We start from the raw sequence: 21,477 nt of genomic DNA, 5'->3' as shown, positions 1-21,477 counted from the left end.
ATAAAACTTGAACTGGAAACCTCTAAAAGGATGCATTTATTTTTTCCAGCAGTGTATTTGCGAGAGAAATGTTTTATGTAACGTATTGTTTAGAGCGATTCTGAAATAGTAATTAAGGGGCAGTGAGGTTACCGTTTCGCCTTTGGTTATGCTGTCGGAAGCAGCGCTATACTCCGTAAGACCTCGGCACGCCCACCTGACGGCTGACGGCTGCCGGCGGCTGCGGCCACTGCCGCCCCCTCGCCACGGCCTCCTGCCTGAGCAGCGCACTCCAGCGGCCGAGCACTGCGCATGCGCGCCCGCTGCTCCCTCGCCGCCACCAACGCCGCCGCTGGAGTCGCCAGTAGGCTCCCGGCTTGCGGTCGAGCTGGTGATGTGAAGTGTAGCTGTGGAGCAGGCCGACACTGACAGACTCCGAGCGTCTCGTCTCGCCTACGAGTCTGACATGTGACATCTACCGTCGCCCGACACAACGCTTCAACTGTTACGGCATCGACAAGGTAAGTGTCAAATGAGCGACTGCGTTAGCAAATAGTGCACTCTCTGGAGACTACTGTCTCAGCGAGTATGCTACCTGTGTCTTCTGTTGGGAAGGCCACGTCAGACTCTAGGCACGAGGAAAAGACACGCCACTTGACAGCAGGCCGTGCTTCACAGTGTAGACTCCGTCAGTGGATACGTATTTACACCATAAAGCCCTCTTATCTTGTACACAGCAACCGTCGATGCAGAAAATACACTTCTTTTTTATGTCCCATACCGGATCTTTAAACCTCTTACTATTTTGACCAATCATCACATGTGCCGTAAAAAGTTTACCTTATAAAAATTCTTGTACTGTATTTCTGGGCTTTTTGTATTCAAGGCACTAAGTGTTTTAGCAAAATAAGAACATACTCTGAAGGCCATACTTATTGGCTGATGCTGTTATAACTTGAAACATAAATGCTTTTTGTTTTCGTCAACACCTAGCTCTAGCTGTTACTTCCATCACAGTTCGATAAGACGTCAGTACCAATGACCATTGTTTTCTTGCTTTTATTGTTCTACCCCTGCTTTCTTTTCGTTACGTGATACACAGTTATTTTTCAGAGCACACCTGCTCCTATTTCCGCTTGCATAAAGTGCCCAGCTTAGAACAATCGCAATTATCTATGAACACAAAGGCAAGCATGTATGTTGATGAAACGAAAGCACGTAATGTACAAGCGATAGACTACGTGTGGATTACCTGAGAGTGAACCATTGCCTAAGAAACGCATGGCAATATATAAGACGAGGTGAAACAGCGACCTCTGTTTGATACTACCCTTCAATATCGACTTTTGTAATGCATTTCGCTCTACTGAAATAAATGTGAACTGTTGAATAGAAATTAGTCTATTTGCATTAGATTATTATTAGATTTTGCTCACTGCAGACCGCTTAATGTCTTTCATTGTCAATCTGAGTAAAGTGCATGTTGTTATTGGATACTATATGATAAAAATTTTCTAAAGCCAAGATCGCATAAATATTTCTTTATTTACAACAAACGGTTTCGACAGACACTGGCGTCATCTTCAGGCCTTCAAAAATTTTGTTGTGAAAAAGGGGTTCATTTTGTCATGTTCATTTTGTCATGTTAGTGGCCTGAAGTTCCAACTGAAAGTAAACCTGTCTTATAACAGAATTTTTGAAGACCTGAAGATGGCAGCAATGTCTGTCGAAACCGGTTGTTGTAAATAATGAAATATTTATGGGATTTTGGCGTTAAAAAGTTTTTATCAAGTAAATCAGATAGCTCCTTCTGATTTCTCAACATGAGAAAATTCGTTATGAGTTCAAGCTCTGTGTTTGACACCGTATCCTCGAGACAGAAGAAACGAAGGCCATGTGTGATTTATTACTTGAATTTGGGCGTAGAATTACTCTGTACTGTGATACTTTATAAAAATTGAAGAATATAAAGCTAAGATGTTCAGATTGTTTCTCTTCAACTGCCCCACTACTGAAGAAATAATCAACTTACACTGTCATACTCCGCTATCGCATTATTCTGCGTTTGAATCCCTGCCTGGCGCGTTCTAGCGCATACAGATGACATTAAGAAAGGAGTGACGGGATCGCCTATGAGAGAACCTGAGCAATGGCTGCGGCGAATGAAGAAACTAACCCTTGTATACTCTGTGGTTCAACATCTCTCCCACTGGCAATGTTTCCATTGTGATCAAAAGGCGTGTGATGTTGAATGTCCACATCCAACCTTGACTCATGCCCACTTTCTGCTTTCTGTCAGTTGTTTACAGGAGAATGTGACAATAATTAAGTTGTCACTGATTTCTTCTCTTGTTGGAGTTTTAATAAGTGACCACGAGAAGAGGCGATTTGGATTCAGACATAATCCGGGACGCAGCCGAAACTAATCAAGATCAACACTCAAGACTGAACACCATCACGCGATGCTTGCTTAATTACTGTGCGGATACCAGACACTGTACAAGGGCTCACGACGCGGCTGTCACGATTTGGCCGATCGCTTGTCTGGAATATTGTGAATATTACTGTGCTTGCCGTTGCGCTCGCCAGCGCTTTGCAGCGTGCTGCCAGTCGGGACTGTGGTCCCGTTAGACGGCAGGTCTGTTCTGGGCAGAACGCCGACCCCCGTGGCCACCTCTCCTCCCCTCCCCCCCTTCCCACCGCCCCCCCCCCACCACCTCCCCCACCGCACCTGTCGCGGCCTCCTCAAGAGATCCGCACCGCGCGTCCGGGAGTGCTGTGACGCCACGCTTTCTTACGCGCTGATATCACCGCCTCTGAAATGGCGCTGTGGCTCAGTGCAGTGTTTTACGTCTGAGTAACAGCAGCAAAATGCTGCGCGGTGCAGAAATACGGAACAGTTGTGCAGGAGAAGAAACAAATCCACAGGTAGAAGTAGCCATGGGGGAAAACGTGTGGTAACACGAGAGGCAACATTGACCCTACGAATTTTCGTAGAGTACAGCTTGGAGAGAGAAAAGTCTACCTTTGAAACTTCCTGGCAGATTGTGTGCCGGACCGAGACTCGAACTCGGGACCTTTGCCTATCGCGGGCAAGTGTTCTACAATCTGAGCTACCCAAGCACGACTCACGCCCCGTCCTCACAGCTTTACTTCCGCCAGTAAAGCTGTGAGGACGGGGTGTGAGTCGTGATGGGTAGCTCAGATTGTAGAGCACTTGCCCGCGATAGGCAAAGGTCCCGAGTTCGAGTCTCGGTTCGGCACCCAATTTTGATCTGCCAGGAAGTTTCATATCAGCACACACTCCGCTGCAGAGTGAAAATCTCATTCTGGATACCTACCTTTGTAGATTTAGTAACCGCTTTTTCCAACGTTGACCACTGTTAGCGAAAACTGCTGTACTCGGAAAGAATGGTATGAATCACTTCACTGTCAGAGCATTTGTAGAACAGTTTATTCATTATAAATGCTTAAGATTACAGAGAGATGAAGTATATGTAAGGTCAGCAGTGCCCTCTTTTGTATGCCCCTGCAGGTAACTGTTACGTCAAGATCAGTCTGTGGGGACAGGAAATGTGCGAGCAAGTGCCGGCATGCCTGATTGATGTCAAAGGGCGCGATATCAGCACTGAGCAAGTTCAAACAGGTAGAATTATTGGTTTCAGAGAACGGCTCGTGCAGGGCAAATTGCTAAGACAGTGATGCGTATGTGGAACCAGTGAGTAGAAGAGGGTGCTGCACTGTGACGAGCTGATACCGGACCATACGATGTGACCACAGCGTGGGATGACCGCCATCTTGTCTGACAGAACAGCTTCGTCCACAGAGTTGAGTTGACGCTGGAGCACTGCAGCGAGTGTGGACATGGCTACAGCGGTGGTTCGACGCCTTTATGAGGAATGGACTGTGATACGCATGCCATTGTGTCGACTTTCTCTGACCAAAAATTATCAATGGCTCAGAGTGCTGTCGGTACGTCAGCGACGTCACTGGCGTTCTGAGTGGCTTCAACTTGTGCTACAGAGACTGGCAGCGTGCATGTTAGACGCTAACGTTATGACAATTACCGGGCTGACTACATCATTTAGCGACACAGTGTACAAAAGTCAAGTGCGGTCATTTGGGGCGCCGTTACGTACTGAGGGCTATCGTAACGGCTACCGCCATATCAGTGACGTCTTACAGCCGAGGCAATGCCCTCCGTGCAGGCAGACCCACATGCAATATTTCCCCAATTTCCCCAGGACAATGTCCAGCCACGTGTGTGTGTGATGCGGGGGGGGGGGGGGGGGGGGGGGACGTGCAAGCCTTCTTCGAAGAACGACGGGTACCACTCTTCTCTGGTACGCTTGCCTGACATATCACCCATGGAACCTGACTAAATGCTCAGCTGGCAACTTGTGCGTTCTGGTCCTGCTGCAAACACTGCCAACGCTTTGTGGACATACCTACAAAACACGTAGCAGTGTTTTCGACAACTGCATACCAAGGTCCTCTCTGATTGCGTGCCATGAAATTGGGAAGACCACATAGATAATATGGTGAGGAAGGAGAAATAAAGACTGCGCTTTGTTGGCAGACACTTAGAAGATGCGACAAACCCACGAAAGAGACAGCCTACATTACATTTCTCCGTCCTCTGCTGGAGTATTGCTGCGCGGTGTGGGATCCTTACCAGGTAGGATTGACGGAGGACATCGAAAAAGTACAAAGAAGGGCAGCTCGTTTCGTGTTATCGCGCAATAGAGGCGAGAGTGTCACTGATATAATACTGGAGTTGGGGTGGCAGTCACTGAGACAAAGGAGGTATTCTTTGAGGCGAGATCTATTTACGAAATTTCAATCACGAACTTTCTCTTTCGAATGCGAAAATATTTTGTTGACACCCACCTACGTAGGGAGAAATGATCATCATAATAAAATAAGAGAAATCACAACTCGAACGGAAAGATATAGGTGTTCCTTTTTCCCACGCGCCATTCGAGAGTGGAATGGTAGAGAAGTAGTATGAAAATTGTTCTACGAACCCTCCGCCAGGCACTTAAGTGTGAATTGTAGAGTAGCCATGTAGATGTAGATGAGTAGACACGAAGTCTAGAGGCTGTGATGGCAGTATCTGGGGGCTGCGCACTCTACTGAATTGGAGTATTCATCAAACCAGGATATTACCGTAGAGGACAAGTGTGTCCACAGCATACTCGGCATGTAGAATTTAAGTTCACCACTGCGTCACCGAGAACGTAGAGGTATACATCCTGGTTCATGTTTACAGTAACCTAAATCAGCGGCTCAATGGTGTGAAGAACACACCGAAAACATCACAGAAGCACCTTCTGTCTGTAGTACACACTCTCCATTCACTGCGAGTTAAACGCCTTATAGGGCGTTGGGCTGTCGGTGTACTCAGCACATTGCATGATTCGCAAAGAGGCAAAATAACGACTCCCCCAACTACATTACACGCCTCCAGCCAGCTACAGTCCGTTTACTATACTTTACCCACTGAAGACATGCAGCTTTAGGTGCTGCTGTGAGCAGTGGCCTTTTTCGAGGTATCCGACATCAAATGTCCATTGCCAGCAGTTACTTTCGAAACGTTCGCACGGAAACTGGTTAAGAAGGACTTGCATTCAGCGACAGTAGCAGTTCCTGTCGGGTTTGAAACCAATTTTATTGACAAGACGTGACATTCATTTCCCATATATGTCGGTTTGGACCTTTTTATGACCACTGTTCATCCTCCGTGTTACTTGTACGTAGTTGCAGAGGATACGCCGTTCCTTGTAGACACGCCGGACTGCCCGTCCAAAATCCAGGGAAGTTCATTCTTGGTGTTCTCATGGGCATATTCAAACACGATGTCTCCTTTTGCCTGCATAATGCAGCAATTCGACGTGGCGTGGACTCCACATGTCGTTGGGACTTCCCTGCAGAAGCACTGAGCCATGTTGCCTCTATAGCTGTCCATATTTACGAAAGTGTTGCCGGTGCAGCATCCCACGCACGAAGTGACCGCTTGATTGTGTCCCATGTCGGACGATCTGGGTGCCCAGATCATTCGCACGAACTGTCCAGAATGATCTTAAACCAAATCCTGAGCAGTAGTGGCCCTGTAACATGGCGCATTGTCACCCATAAAAATTCTATCATTGTTTGGGAACGTAAAGTCCATGAATGTGGCTGTAAATGGTCTACAGGTAGCCGAACATAACCAATTCCAGTCGATGATCGGTTCAGTTGAACCAGAGCACCCAGTCCCTTCCCTGTAAACGCAGCCGACATCATTATGGAGCCACGATCGGCTTGCACACTGCCTTGTTCACAACTTGCGTCCATGGGTTCGTGGGTTCTGCGCCACCCTCGAAACGTACCATCAGCTCGTACCAAGTGAACTCGGTTCTCACCTGACCAGGCCACGGGTTTCCAGTCGTCTAGATTTTAACTTATATGGTCATGAGCTCAGGAGACGTGCCGCAGGTGCTTACGTGTTGCTATCAAAGGCACTCGCGTCGGTCGTCCGCTGCCACAGCTCGTTACCACCAAATTTCGCCACTATTTTCTGACGGTTAGGACCGCTTTCGTCGTAATCGTATGTTGATTTCTGCGGTTATTTCACGCAGTGTTGCATGTTGTTAGCACGAAAACTGTACGCAAACGTCGCTGTTCTCGGTCATTAAGTGGATACCGTCGGCCACAGTCTTGCCCATCGTGAGAGGTAATGCGTGAAATTTGGTATTCTCAACACACTTGACACTGTTGATATCGGAATATTTATTTCTCTTAACGATTTCCGAAATGGAATATCCAATAGGTCTAGCTCCAAGTAGTGCGAGGGCTATCCACAAAGTACATTACGTTTTGGAATAAAAATAAATAAAGTATTGGAAATTTTTTTTATTATATACAGATGAAAGCGACACTTAAGTACTACTTTTCTACATAGTTGCCATTTAAATTAAGGCACTTATCGTAGCGATGGACGAGCTTGGAAATTCCTTCGTCGTAAAATTCGGTCGCCTGCGCCTTCAACCACGTGGTTACCTCTTCTTGAAGCTGTGCGTCGTCATCATTACCTCTTCTTGAAGCTGTGCGTCGTCATCAAAACGCTGCATAGCCAACCACTTCTTCATTGCTGGGAATAAGTGGAAGTCGCTCGGTGCCAGATCGGGACTGTACGGCGGATGAGGAAACAACTCCCACTTAAAAGATTCGAGAACTTTACGAGTGGCATTTGCCGTGTGGGCCCGGGCGTTGTCGTGAATCAGCAAGATCTTTGAGCCCAACTTTCCCCTGCGCTTGTTTTGTATTGCTCTTCTGAGGTTGTGCAGAGTTTGGCAATACCTTTGAGAGTTTATTGTAGTGCCTCTTTCCAGAAAATCCACAAAAATCGTATTTCTAACGGGTTACTGATTAACCACGTGGTTGAAGGCGCAGGCCGCCGAATTTTACGACGAAGGAATTTCCAAGCTCGCCCATCGCTACGATAAGTGCCTTAATTTAAATGGCAACTATGTAGAAAAGTAGTATTTAAGTGTGGCTTTCATCTGTATATAATAAAAAAAATTTCCAATACTTATTTATTTTTAATTCCACAACGTAATGCACTTTGTGGATAGCCCTCGTATTTCGCGTTCAAAGCCCATTAATTCCGGTCTCACGGCCATTATCACTTCGGAAACCTTCCCACATGAATCACATGAGTACAAATGAGAGCTCCGTCAATGCACTACCTTTATATACTTTGAGTACGCGATACTGCCGCCATCTATATATGTGCAGATCGCTATTCCGTGACCTTTGTCGCCTCAGTGTATCTACAAAGCTTTAAAGCGACCAGCGTGTTATTGTACTGAGGGGCTAATATATGGAGCGATCAAAAAGTCTCCGGTTGAGGGCGCTGCTGCAGCGTATACTCAACATAGCGCGATTCCGATGAGGGAATAGAAGCACCGACGTGTAGGAAAGCAATTAGTGTGGCATTCGTGTCTTTCCGACGTTTTTGTGGTAAATACGGAAGCGTGGGTTGTGGCGACGTTATTACGAAATGCTTCCGAATAGGACTGACGTGTTGTTATTCTCTTCTTGGTAACCGAAGGACAAGTGCTGGTAGACATCCATTGGAGAATGAAAAATGGGTGTGGGGCAGCATGTCTGTCGAAAACCGCGGCTGTGGAAAGGGTCCTGCTTCATGGTAAGGCACGTGCCCGTAACGTAAAAGTTACATCTCAACTGCGGTACCTTCCAGCACCCGTCCTGTAGTCCTGGTCTGCGCCCCACGCGATTATCACATCTTCGATCCCTTAAAAAAAGCTTTGAAGGGTGGACGATTCCTGTCGGACACGAATGTGAAGCAAGTAGTTACGGACTTCTTCACGCAGAATGACAAGTTACCAAACGGTTATGTTCACGCTGTTGCGTCGACGGGAAGATTGCCTCAATGCTCACGGCGATTTTGACAGATCGGCACACCGGTTCTGGAGCGTACGGCCTTCGAGCGGAAAGTTTTTGTCACCCCTTATATTTTATCGGGTAAGCTTGGGGTGTTAGGAAACATTAGTTTATATGCAGCAGGTATTTGATTCAGTACACGTCTGAATACCGTTCAAGTGAACATGCAGCACATTAAGTCGCTCTAACACGGTCCATTAAGCATATACAAAGAAGGGAGGAGCGTACGATCGTAAGCGTTTTTAAGTGGCAAAAGAGAGTAACAAAAATGATGAAGAACCTCTGCTGCCAGACACTCGGAATAAGACGCCGTCTTCTCGCGAGATTCTGCTCAGAAGACACCATACCTGCCTCGCAGGGTAGGAAAAGGGAATATTCTTAAGCAGCCACGTGTCCATCACGCAGACAATACTTTGATGCACTACTGGTCGTTCATTACCCAGTACACAGTGTGACACAGAATTCCAGCGACAAATTTTAGAGCCTGTTCAGGGATATCTTCTGAGTATTTTGGCATAAGGGATCCACGGGAACCGGTGGCTCGGTACGGAGTGGTAATGTAATTATGATTTTAATGTTTTGAACATGGCTGTGATCGCCGGCCGAAGTGGCCGTGCGGTTCTAGGCGCTACAGTCTGGAACCGAGAGACCGCTACGGTCGCAGGTTCGAATCCTGCCTCGGGCATGGATGTGTGTGATGTCCTTAGGTTAGTTAGGTTTAATTAGTTCTAAGTCTAGGGGGCTGATGACCTCAGAAGTTAAGTCGCATAGTGCTCAGAGCCATTTGAACCGTGGCTGTGATCAGCAACCGTAATTAATTACAATGTCACAAATTTCCAGCCAACCGGTTGCAAATAGAATTTAAAATTCTTTAACTAGTTTTCAACGCCAACTAGGGGCGCCTTCTTCAGAAGAAACTGTTACCTTACCTAACAATATCACAGCAAAGCACATTAATAGCAGGTAGACATTAAAACAAACACTTAATTTTTACAAATTAAATTGCATAAAAATACTCATAGTCAAAACACTAAAACCACAATTAAAACATTTTCCACCTGAATACATAACAGGTATAGTCAAAATGTTAAAACAATACATAAATATGCCACTACGGGCACCACAGTGGTACAGGACACGAGTAACAGCGACTGCGCGAGCAGGCCGTAGCAAATGACGACGTGAACATGATACAGCTCGCGCCATCTAGTAGCAGAATTCACAAAGGTTTAACAACATTTATACGAAATTGATATAATTGTGATTGACAAATTAACAGGATGTAAATCATAAAAGCAAGGGAGAGGAAAACAGTATTTAACGGTCTAACACGGAAGTGGATAACCAAAATGAGCTATCAGATATCTTTAAGTAACGGCTTTAAGCCAGTGAAAAAATTTTTATTACGCGACTGCGGTTGTTGGTTATCCGCTTCCCTGTTAGGCCATTAAATACTGTATTCCTCTCCCTTGCTTTTATGATTTACATCCTATTAATTTGTCAATCACTGTTATTAATTTCGTATAGATGTTGTGAAACCTTTGTAAATTCTGCTACTAGATGGCGCGAGCTGTATCATGTTCACGTCGTCATTTGCTACGGCCCGCTCGTGCAGTCGCTGTTACTCACTCGTATCCTATACCACTGTGGTGCCCGTAGTAGCACATTTATATATTGTTTTAACATTTTGACTATACCTGTTATGTATTCAGGTGGAAAATGTTTGAATTGTGGTTTTAATGTTTTGACTAGAGCGATGTCGCTCAAATTTCCTTTTAACGACATGTGAGTATTTTTATGCAATTTAATTTGAAAAAATTAAGAGTTTGTTCTAATGCCTACCTGCTATTAGCATACCTTCCTGTGTTATTGTTAGGTAAGGTAACAGTTTCTTCTGAAGAAGGCGCCCCTAGTTGGCGTTGAAAACTAGTTAAAGAATTTTAAATTCTATTTGCAACCGGTTGGCTGGAAATTTGTGACGTTGTAATTATGATTTAATCGGTTTACTGTCGCAACTATCCTTTTTTCTGTGAAAGTATCTTCACAACAGTGAAGAAACCTGTAAAGTGCAATAACCAAAACGTACGACACACAGCACAGAGTAATGCAACAGCTCTCAAACGAAACAAGTGCACTAGGGAGTGGTTGCTATCGATGTGGGAACAGCTCAGCATAGCGCCGTTGTAGCGGTTTTCGACTGCATTCAGTGAACTCCTACACGAGGTGCACATCGGCCAACACTTCATCTGTAAACCTATCCACAGTACTGCTGTGTATCGCTGTCAACACACGGCTAACACTGACGGAAAGCAAAACCATAAACAGAACCGAGCAGTACTGAATGACAATGAGGCAACGAGGTAAGAACTCAGAACGACATTACTGTTGTCATCAGCGGATAATGCGAGCGAATGGAAGCAAGAGTACAGAGTTGCGCTCTACCAAAACCATGGTTCGGTAGTTTTGGTACCGTACATAAATGACGTAGCAAATAGTAGGATTACCGGCAATATTGTTGGCATTGGTAGCGAAAGAAACGTAAATGAATGTGTAAGAGAGGAACTCGAAGCCGATGACTTCTCTTTTCTCGTTTCTTTAGTTGTTTGTTTTGCACATAATTAGAAACGCACATCTTTCAGTCCATTGTGTATTTATGATTATTGAACATAAATTACATTTTACAGTTAATAAAAATTATTTGATCGCGTAACTTCTGGGCTTTTATGTAACCAAAGCAATTACTTTTGATGCAAATACAGTTCACATGCGCAAAAAAAATTCTATATAATTATTGTTATTTTGTACTCAATAGAACGTTCTTCATAACGATCAAAGGCAAGAGTTTTCTGTTATTATGGATAAACGCGAAAGCTGTGTATGAATAACAGAATCACGATTTATGTACACCCGGCGAAGTATTGAAGCGGCGTTTGATATATTCTCATTGTTCGGTTTTTAAATGTTATCTGTTTTTGAGGAACTTGCGTTTTCTAGCGCTATGTGATAAATTTGTGTTTTTTATTTTTACTACAACGTCCTCAGTTTCACGTTACAAATCAACAATTTTCGAATAAAAACCTCAATTAAATATTGACAATTTCAGTTTTTCTATGAATACTGTTTATTTTTAAGTAACAGACAGGAGGAATACTAATGCAGAACAAAAATGCTCTGTGGTTTACGCGGCCGTTTATATACCCTCGCTCAGTTTCTAGACGGTTCACTGCATCCCGTTTCTAGTGAATATAGTAAGATAGTTATCGCATACGTAAAGAAAGTGATCGATGCGAGGTAAGGATCCAATATATATGCAACAGGCCTAACGTAAAGGAACACGGGTTCGATCTTAACTTCCTAGGACTACTCAAAATGGTTCAAATAGCTCTGAGCACTAAGGGACTTAACATCTGAGGTCATCAGTCCCCTAGAACTTAGAACTACTTAAACCTGACTAACCTAAGGACATCACACACATCCATGCCCGAGGCAGGATTCGAACCTGCGACCGTAGCGGTCGCGCGGTTCCAGACTGAAGCGCCTAGAACCGTTCGGCCACACCTGCCGGCACGAGGACTACTGGGGAAACTACCGTAGTCCACATTTACTTATGATTACGGTAGCCTACGGTAGTTTTGTAACACAAAGAAAGCCACACGGCGCATACCTTCGACATTTGCACTGTTTTGCACTATTTTCAGTGATTTACAGATACAAAGCTAACTGGGGTAAGAAGCCAAATGAAATGCGGTAACCCTGTAACGAGCTGCCGGAGACCATCGGTTCCTTATACCAGAATACTCAAAAGCTACCCCTGAACAGCCTCTGAGAGTTTGTCGGTAACGTTCTGGTTCACCCTGTATAATGGCTTTCGGAGTACAACAATATAAGCGTAGTGGCACCACGTAACTGCGGGTATGGTGGCGCCATCTATTGGTGAGAGACTGACGCGTGCGCACCGTTTGATGTTGCATAGCGCCAGTGTGGTTTCACACCGAAGAGGAGGAGGTCACACAAGTTATCGTCTACTACCGAACATGCACGCGAGTAAGCAGGAACAATGAGAAGTGATTCAGTTCTTGGCGGCGGAGGGAGTTGGAAGCCGTGAAATGCATCGACGGATGAAGGCTGTGTACGGTGAGTATAGTCTGAGTCGTTCCAGTGTTGTGGAATGGCGCAAACGATTCCTGGAAGACGATGATCGTCCTGGACAGGCTCATCGTGTCCTCACGCCGGAAATGATTGCGGAAGTGAATGCTTTAGTGTTGGATAACCGCAGAATCACCGTGGACGAGAACCATCGGTTACTGGGTATTAGCGAGGACACCGTCCACACCGTAATGCAGCAACACTTGAACTTTCGAAAAGTCTGTGCGCAGTGGGTTCCCCACCAACTGACCGCTGAACAGCGCAATACTCGAATGGCACTGTCTCTGAGTCATGTGCAACGTTATCATGAGGAGGAATACGACTTCCTGTCGCGTATTGCCACATGTGACGTAACATGGTGTCACCATGTTCAACTGGAAAGCAAGCGTCAGCGCAGGCGGTGGAAACATGCGACTTCACCACCTCCAAATAAATCAATGACCGTGCACACCAGTTCTGGTGAGGTCATGATGTCCTTTTTTGACCGCAAGGGCCTACTGCTTGTCGAGTTCCTGGAACGGGGAACCACCATTAATGCCCGGCGTTATTAACCCAGTTTACAGATCCCTAAACGAGCCGTCAAGTCGAAACGCCGAGGCATGTTGTCCAATGGCGTTATCCTCCTGCATGATAATGGCCGCCCACACATGGCCAATGCGGAAAAGATGACATTGCAGCAGTTTCGGTGGGAAACGCTGGAACATCCACTTTCATGTGTTTGGACCTCCAAAACAAGATATTCGCGGACATCGATTCGCAACGGACGACGAAGTGTGTGACTGGGTCCAGGCCTGGATCCGACAGCAACCTACTAGCTTCTTCTAGGATGGAATCGACCGGCCGGTGTCGCAATGGGATAAATGTGCCAACAGTTTTGGCGACTATTGTTGAGTACGTATACTGTGTATAATTACATTTTTGAGTTAATAAAATCGTTACCGTTACTTTATACTAGTGACCGGGTTTCATTTGAATGCCGCTTATAATTTTGGTATAATCTTCCCATAAGTGAAAATTTTCAGTTGTAAATACAGTATTTTACGATATTGTTTCTAAAGGAAGCAATCAGATGAGATTTAAACACGCTTCAATACAACATGACTGTCCCGGCATAAATATGTGAATGGCAGTAGTATATTATTCTATCATTCACATTTAAATATCATTATGTTCGTAACGTATAGACGAAATGCGTTAGTCTCGGGAGAGAGCTGCACATCTACCTGAAACGAGAGTAAAATTGCTCACATTTGGAGTGGCCTGCACGTCAGTACCCAACCTCCTTTACGCCCTGCATTCAAACCGTGAAGTCGTGACCTCATTTAAGGGATCGCGGTGCTAACGATGTTAACAAGCGTGGACTTCATATCTGACTCATTAAATTTCCTGTGGCAAAGATGAACAGAAGGCAACACGACTTTCTCATCTCGCCTCTGAATTTGTGTAGAAAAATTACGGTTGGGCGATGTGAGAGAGTTAAGCTAGTATTTCTGATTAGCTGTGGCTACACAATTTCTCCGTGATATCCCTTCTTTTAGCAAAGTATGCAGAACAACTTCTGGGACAGAGATAGTGACAGAATTCACCCGAAAGATTCGTTGTGGCGAGTTGCATTTCCAGAGTAGGCTCGATAACTTGCACGAATGTTGAGCAGCCAAGCGGGCGATTGCATCTGTCGCACATCTTCGTAATTGTTTTTGTATCTGACGATCAACGTGTCGACGGAAAGTTAAACAAGAACATTTCCTCCTTTTGAGGTGAATTTCTTTCTACTCTACAAAGAAGCACATGCTACGATGAACATTTGAGACAAAGTAAATCTGTGTAACGGACTGAGATTGCGCTACCAATTAGTGCATCTGTGTATACTTCTCTGACCGATCCGTAATTTTGTCACCTGTCTCCTTCGCTTGCAACGAATTGACAAGTCATAAGAGATACTTTGAGTTCGTCTGCGCACTAAAATTGGAATGTGAAAGGGTGCAGAAATTCTAAGAATTAAAAAAAAAAAAAACCTGAAACACGGGCAAATGTATCAAGCTAAAACTTTTCCTCCCCTTATGGCGAGTATGAATGAGGAAACGTGTAGAGTTGCAGCGTAATTTCTGGTACTGATTTATGTTATATGACGTAATCCTGCGACTCGTTTTTCACTTATGTTTTGTCCATATTTGTCTCTGGTTTTGAACACATTGTGTTGGAGCGCAGCAGCTGATGTGACGTCAAAGCAAGTTCAGAGAGACCTCATCACCAACCGTAGCCCCAAGGAAAACACGAGACAGAAGATTCCTTGCACCATAACGAACAAGGGTAATACTCATTTCGTAACAGTTTCTGTAAACGTGATGTCATTTTGACTGCACGTGCAATATCAGCGATCGCATGATCGGCTATCTACTTTGTGACAAGAAATAATATGAATGTTTCCAGAATGTTTTAATATGAATGTTGTTGCTCCTCGATTCACTCGCAGAAATTTAAACTGTCCTCTTACGTTACGGCCTAACCAAACGCTTTGAAATCGCTAAATATGTATTTCATCCTTCATTCTTAAATGAGACGGAAATGTAAATCTAATATTGCAGAACATACTTGTATTACATTCATAAGAAAGTCCCAGTATGTGTTAACAACGTTAACATGAACAAAAAACAGAGTGTAATTAGATGCGAACCTTTATCTTTTTAGCCTTCATCTCGTGGTCGTGCGGTAGCGTTCTCGCTTCCCACGCTCGGGTTCTCGGGTTCGATTCCCGGCGGGGTCAGGGATTTTCTCTGCCTCGTGATGGCTGGGTGTTGTGTGCTGTCCTTAGGTTAGTTAGGTTTAAGTAGTTCTAAGTTCTAGGGGACTTATGACCACAGCAGTTGAGTCCCATAGTGCTCAGAGCCATTTGAGCCATTTTTTGAGCTTTATCTTTTTAACTCCAGGAATCACGACGGCCGGCCGATGGTGGCCGAGCGGTTCTAGGCGCTTCAGTCTGGAGCCAAGCGACCGCTACGGTCGCAGGTTCGAATCCTGCCTCGGGCATGGATGTGTGTGATGTCCTTAGGTTAGTTAGATTTAAGTAGTTCTAAGTTCTAGGGGACTGATGACCTGAGATGTTAAGTCCAATAGTGCTCAGAGCCATTTGAACCATTTTTTTTTTTTAATCACGATGTTATCCATTGCGCTAGCAGTTATTCGTGCGACCTTTGTCTCCTGTCTTGGGTATCATAGTATCTTTTGAAGGCTAATATCGTTAATGCGTTATTAAGTGACACTTAGTGATAATGGTGACTTCTGCGACTAATTTTCAGTGATCGATTACCTTGTAATGGCATACTGCAAATTATAATACAATCTTGTTTCACGATAAATTAAATTATTGGCGATAGCAATTCACTCCTGAGAGAGTGCTCATAAGAGTGAACACATTAGCGGTAGGTAAATCATTATGCGACATTTAGTTATAGCAATAATTATAATAAATAACTCCAAGAATGACGTGTTTTTTTTTTATAAATCTCCCATAGGCTTGCATGAAGTCTTGTGAGAGGCCCGATCGAACGCTAACGAAAGTCGATAGTTTTGCCCGCGGTCGTCGATATTGTGCGTGACGTCGTTTGCAGGAAGTAGTGTAAAATGAATGTTACCCAATGAACAATGATGGAGAAGAAAAAATCGAGTTTGGATGCATATTTTAAGTAGTCTCTTGTGTGAAGTCTCGGAATGGATCTCTCTTATGATAGCATCGCAAGTGCAAGACACATCATTGGATTGGATTGTTTGGGGGAAGAGACCAAACAGCGAGGTCATCGGTCTCATCGGATTAGGGAAGGAAGTCGGCCGTGCCCTTGCAGAGGAACCATCCCGGCATTTGCCTGGAGCGATTTAGGGAAATCACGGAAAACCTAAATCAGGATGGCCGGACGCGGGATTGAACCGTCGTCCTCCCGAATGCGAGTCCAGTGCGCTAACCACTGCGTCACCTCGCTCGGTGACACATCATAAATAAAGTAATTTGTTAGCGAAAACTCCAGTGTACCGATTTAAGTAGAATGGGTGAATAACTGTTTTGTTTGGCGCTCTACGGTTCGAGAGCGGTACGAGTACTGCGCTGTCGTCACCGGCACAGTTTAACGTAGTATCACCAATAAATGCGTGCGGTACCCCCGCAGATGATACACAGATTCGCCTGGCCCTGCGGAAAAGTAACACGTAGAATCGTAAAAGAACGAAATGAATGAGGGTAGAGCAATTGGTATCGGACTACTCGAAAAAAGACAAGGATCTAACAAGGGGAGGCCACAACGTTTGGAACGCGGATTTACTGCAGACTTCGTACACTCGTAGTACTCCATGAGGACAACAACATGTGTAAACAGCAACGCGTACTTCTCAAGCGTTATTGAGAAAATCGCAAATAATTTCGGTCGTCAATTATATTATACCTGTGCGTGGCCATTTTTACCACGAAGCCTGTGTAATAAAAAACCTAAGTGGAAGGATCAACAAAGGAACTTGACCGGATGTCATGTGACGTGCGCAACGACCAAACACATCAGTCAACAACGAACAAAATGGAAGAAAAGTGGTTAGCGTTCAAGCCGTGTATTCGCTGGATCAAGTCCCGTTCGTCAATTTTTTTTAATTTTCAACACAGTCATTTTCTTTATTATTCATATTACAATTGATATAATGGGAAAAATACGTGTAATCGGCTTAACTTTCATTAAATTTACAATGTTATTTGGCAGTCTACATTTTTTTATCACAAATAATATAATATCCATAACTATCGACTAGTGAACGACCAAACGCATAAAGTGATACTGAAAATGTATGCTTGTCCGTGTCTTCAAAATTGTTCGTATTTAATCGAAAGAGAACGAGATATAGCTTTTCGTGAAGACGCTATTAAAATACACTCGATACTGCATGACCAATTATCAGCGCCGATATTTAAGGAAATGCTGCGTTATGCATGGTTTGCTTCCAAAGTATCGGCTGAAAGAGAGGTTTCTGAAAATGTTGACGAGGTTGGTTTTTCCACGGAAAACCTCAAAACACCTTGCGTATGCGGAAACATAGCATTTACTCAATGCGGCTGGTGCCGTTTAACTACATGTTTTCCATATTTTTACGAAAAATACCATCCTGCAACTTGTACTCGTAATGTCGAAAGCGACGATTAATTGCACATCTTTCGAAAGCCGTCTGTGCCGGTCAAAACTTGGAGGTAACAAGTCTTTTCGGGCTCCTTCCAGGTATAAGGGATTTCTCAAATCACGGACAAGCATACATTTTCAGTATCTCTTTATGTGTTTGGTCGTTTACTAGTCGATAGCTACGAATATTATACTATTTTTGATAATAAAAATTTGTAGACTGCCAAATAACATCGTAAATTTAATAAAGTTCAGCCGATTACACGTATTTTTCCCATTATAGCAATTGTAATATAAATAGTAAAGAAAATGACTGTGTTAGATGTTAAAAAAAACTGACGAACGTGACTCGGTCCAGCGATGACGGGGCTTAAACGCTAACCACTTTCTTTTTATTTTATTTTTTCTATGTAGTTCGTTGCGTTTGGTCTGGGTGGACGTCACAAGACATCCGTTCAAGTTGATCGTTGATTCCTTGACTCAGTTTTTTTTATTACAGAGAGCAACCAGCCCTCTGACCGAACACGCTTTTTTCTTTTTTCGTTTTTTTTTCATCTCTTTTTGTTCGCTTTCATTCGTTGGATGTGCTCGAGGCGGATGTCGTAAGACACCTGTTTAAGTTCGTCGTTTATGGGTTAACTCAAGTTTTTTATTTTTATTTATTTATTTTTTTTTATTACAGAGGGCAGCTAACCCTCTGACCGAACACGTTGAGCTACCGTGCCGGCATACCACTCCGCTGCCGCCGCTTCATGGTAAAAATAGCCACGCACAGGTGTATATTTGACGACCGAAATTATCTTGAGATTTTCTCAATAACGCTTGAGAAGTACGCGCTACTGCTTACACGTTTTGTTGTCCTCATAGAGTACCACGAGTGTACGAAGATTGCAGTAAATCCGCGTTCCAAACGTCGTGGCCTCCCCTTGTAAGTTCGAGATCCGGTCGGGCAGATAATTTTAACTTGTCACAGATTATTATCATTATTTTTTGCATTTATTATGCTTTTCTGGACTGCAATAAAGATTTTTAAAAATTATATTCCTTCCGCGCAGCAAATGCCAACTTAAACGATGGTGATCCCTAATTAGCCTATGAAATATGCTCTAATTGAACGTCTACGGTATGACAAATACTTGTTTTGACGAATTTTGTAAACCGTTGTGGAACTGAAACCTGCACGCTCTTTACACATTAGACATGAACTTGATACTCATCGACCGTGGCCACCATTCACCTTCAGCTGACCGTTGCCATGTCAGATGTGTTGCTAGTAACGAAACAAAACGATCGGTAAAGCTTTTCAAAAATTAATGGGAACGACGGCCTGGAAACATCACTAACTCATTTTTTTTCGGGCTGACGCATCTGTCATGCTCCACGAACTTGTTTCATTAGATGGTGGTAGTGCGTTAAAACCTAAGACACTCATCAATCACAGGTGCCTGGTTTGACATTAATACGAAAAAAGTGGGACGCGTGCAATAGATAACAGTAAGGAGGTGAAATATTCATGGATCAGTTATGTATTGCAGGTGCCCCACGTTGTTTGTTTTAAATTCTACAACTATTTTCGTAACCACTATAAATTCAAGAGCACAAATTTTCAGAACTACCAGTACGCCTTAAAAACGTGTTATATTACAAATTTTTTATTTAAATAGTTATTTTCTGCTTTTTGGTCTTGTGTGCGTCAAATTTACAATCGATTTCGAACGTTTCGATGAGATTGCAACAGAGACATGTGGTAAATTCCAGAATTCTTTCTCTTCCCTGAGCCAACCAATACATTGCTTCCTATTACGATTATGTCACGAAAAGATCTCGAAGAAACATAACAAGAGGGAAATAGCAGTGGTATACATCCCTTCGCTACAAACCAGACACGAAAGCGAGTTAATACTGCATTGTTCATTCAGTTCAGAGCTATAGTGTGTTGAAAATTTCAATTATCTAATTCTTGGGGAAGTTAGTTTAAAATCAGTTACAAAAATTTCACCGTAAACAAACAGACAAGAAAGCGATCTAATAAAAACACGTTAAAAAAGAAAACGGAGATACGTGCCAGTTCATATTTGGAAGACTCCACAGGTTTCAAAAGAGAGCCGGCCGGAGTGGCCGAGCGGTTCTAGGGGCGACAGTCTGGAACCGGACGACCGCTACGGTCGCAGGTTCGAATCCTGCCTCGGGCATGGACGTGTGTGATGTCCTTAGGTTAGTTAGGTTTAAGTAGTTCTGAGTTCTAGGAGACTGATGATCTCACCTCAGAAAGTAAGTCCCATAGTGCTCAGATCCATTTTTTTTTTCCCTAAAGAGAAACAGCGACGTGAATCTCTGCGGAACCAAATCAGCAGGAGAGGCGAAGAACTAAACTCATATAGTCAGTGAAAACAAAAATAAATTGTCTGAAGACCATGTGCCACTGCATTCAAAAACTTTAAAAGCTGTTCCTGAGGAGAAATAAGACATTCAACGTCCAATTAAAACAGTATTCCAGAAGCATGGTTCATGATGCGGCACACGTCGTTTATGGAATTAGAAAAAAAACTTGCAACGTATCCCTTTGTCTAATTTTTGACCATCTGGCACAATTATCCACATATCATCTGATAATGAGACTGAATGAGACTGAATATCTCGAAATAAAATACAGACAGAGCAAAAGAGCCCTAATTTTGCCTGTAAAAGCGTTATTCAACATCTTACAGACATAACACAGAACTCGGTTTAGTAAAATACTAGCCGATAATGACACGAGATGTAATGTTATACAAGAAAAAAGCTTCGCGCCAGACAATTAATGTAATGCAGAAATACATAGTACAACGTTCTGATCCTATAGTTGTAACTCACAGTATGTAAAGTTATACTGGACTGTGAATGATTACACCATCATAATAAATGTATCAATACGTAACACATAAGGGAAAGTGGAAGGGAACAGGGACACAGTGTGCATTTAAGCAGAAAATTATTCTTTTGACACCTTCATAGTCAGTAATCCTAAGCCAACTGCATGTGAGATTGCTGTAGTTTCTCTACTTTTACTATACTAGAACGTATTACATGTAAAAAAAAAAAACAATACAGTGAAGTTTAACTGAAAATATCAACAAGATGCGATTGTTCACGATTCCCCACAGCATGAGGTAATTATCCGCAGCAGTTAGGGCACTGTGCGCTAAAGAAGGGAAGCTTGTATTAAATATTAGCTGACAAACGCGGCATTCCCGGGTCTTCATTTTGCCAATTTTCTGTTAGAAACGGAAACAAATAATGAATTCTGTTTGTAGTGTAAATACCGAGAAAACTTCATTTCTACATTTTCGTGGAAACACCTTTCAAATTATGAAACAATCGTACAAAGAAATACGCATAATGTACGAATGTATAACTACAGCTGCTTCGCGTGTCTACAACGCGATTTTGTAAACGTCTCTATGATAATGCATCTTCATAGCCATATAGCCAGCTATTATTTTTCGCCTACAGCCATTCGCGCTTCGCAGATGAAATCTGTCAAAAGCGCTGTCAGGTGTCAGAGATTTCCTTAAGTTGGCTCGACTCCAGATATATCGAAACTTCATGCATGGTGCGGCTGTATTAAAGCTTCACGCATGATACGACATTTTTCCACGCTTCTCAGTGTTTGACGTCATATCTCTTGAACTATATGTCGAAGGGGAACTATATGGGAAGGAAAGCGTTTCTGAAGAAGAGAAATTTGTTAACATCGAGTATAGATTTAAGTGTCAGG

The 21,477-nt window shown here is 43.5% G+C and overlaps 1 protein-coding gene across 1 annotated transcript in view; it reads left to right on the top strand.

The window, feature by feature from the left end:
- The first annotated feature begins 368 nt into the window (after positions 1-368).
- Positions 369-21,477, top strand: part of LOC126190765 (cadherin-87A) — a 699,820-nt gene continuing 678,711 nt past the window's right edge. The window contains exon 1 of the mRNA XM_049931292.1: positions 369-500. The gene's annotated coding sequence lies outside the window, so the exon portion shown is untranslated. The remainder of the gene's footprint in view (positions 501-21,477) is intronic.

This window comes from Schistocerca cancellata, chromosome 1 (assembly GCF_023864275.1).
Source record: "Schistocerca cancellata isolate TAMUIC-IGC-003103 chromosome 1, iqSchCanc2.1, whole genome shotgun sequence".
NCBI classification, from domain to species: Eukaryota; Metazoa; Arthropoda; class Insecta; order Orthoptera; family Acrididae; genus Schistocerca; species Schistocerca cancellata.
This window is presented reverse-complemented; position numbering and strand designations above follow the sequence as displayed.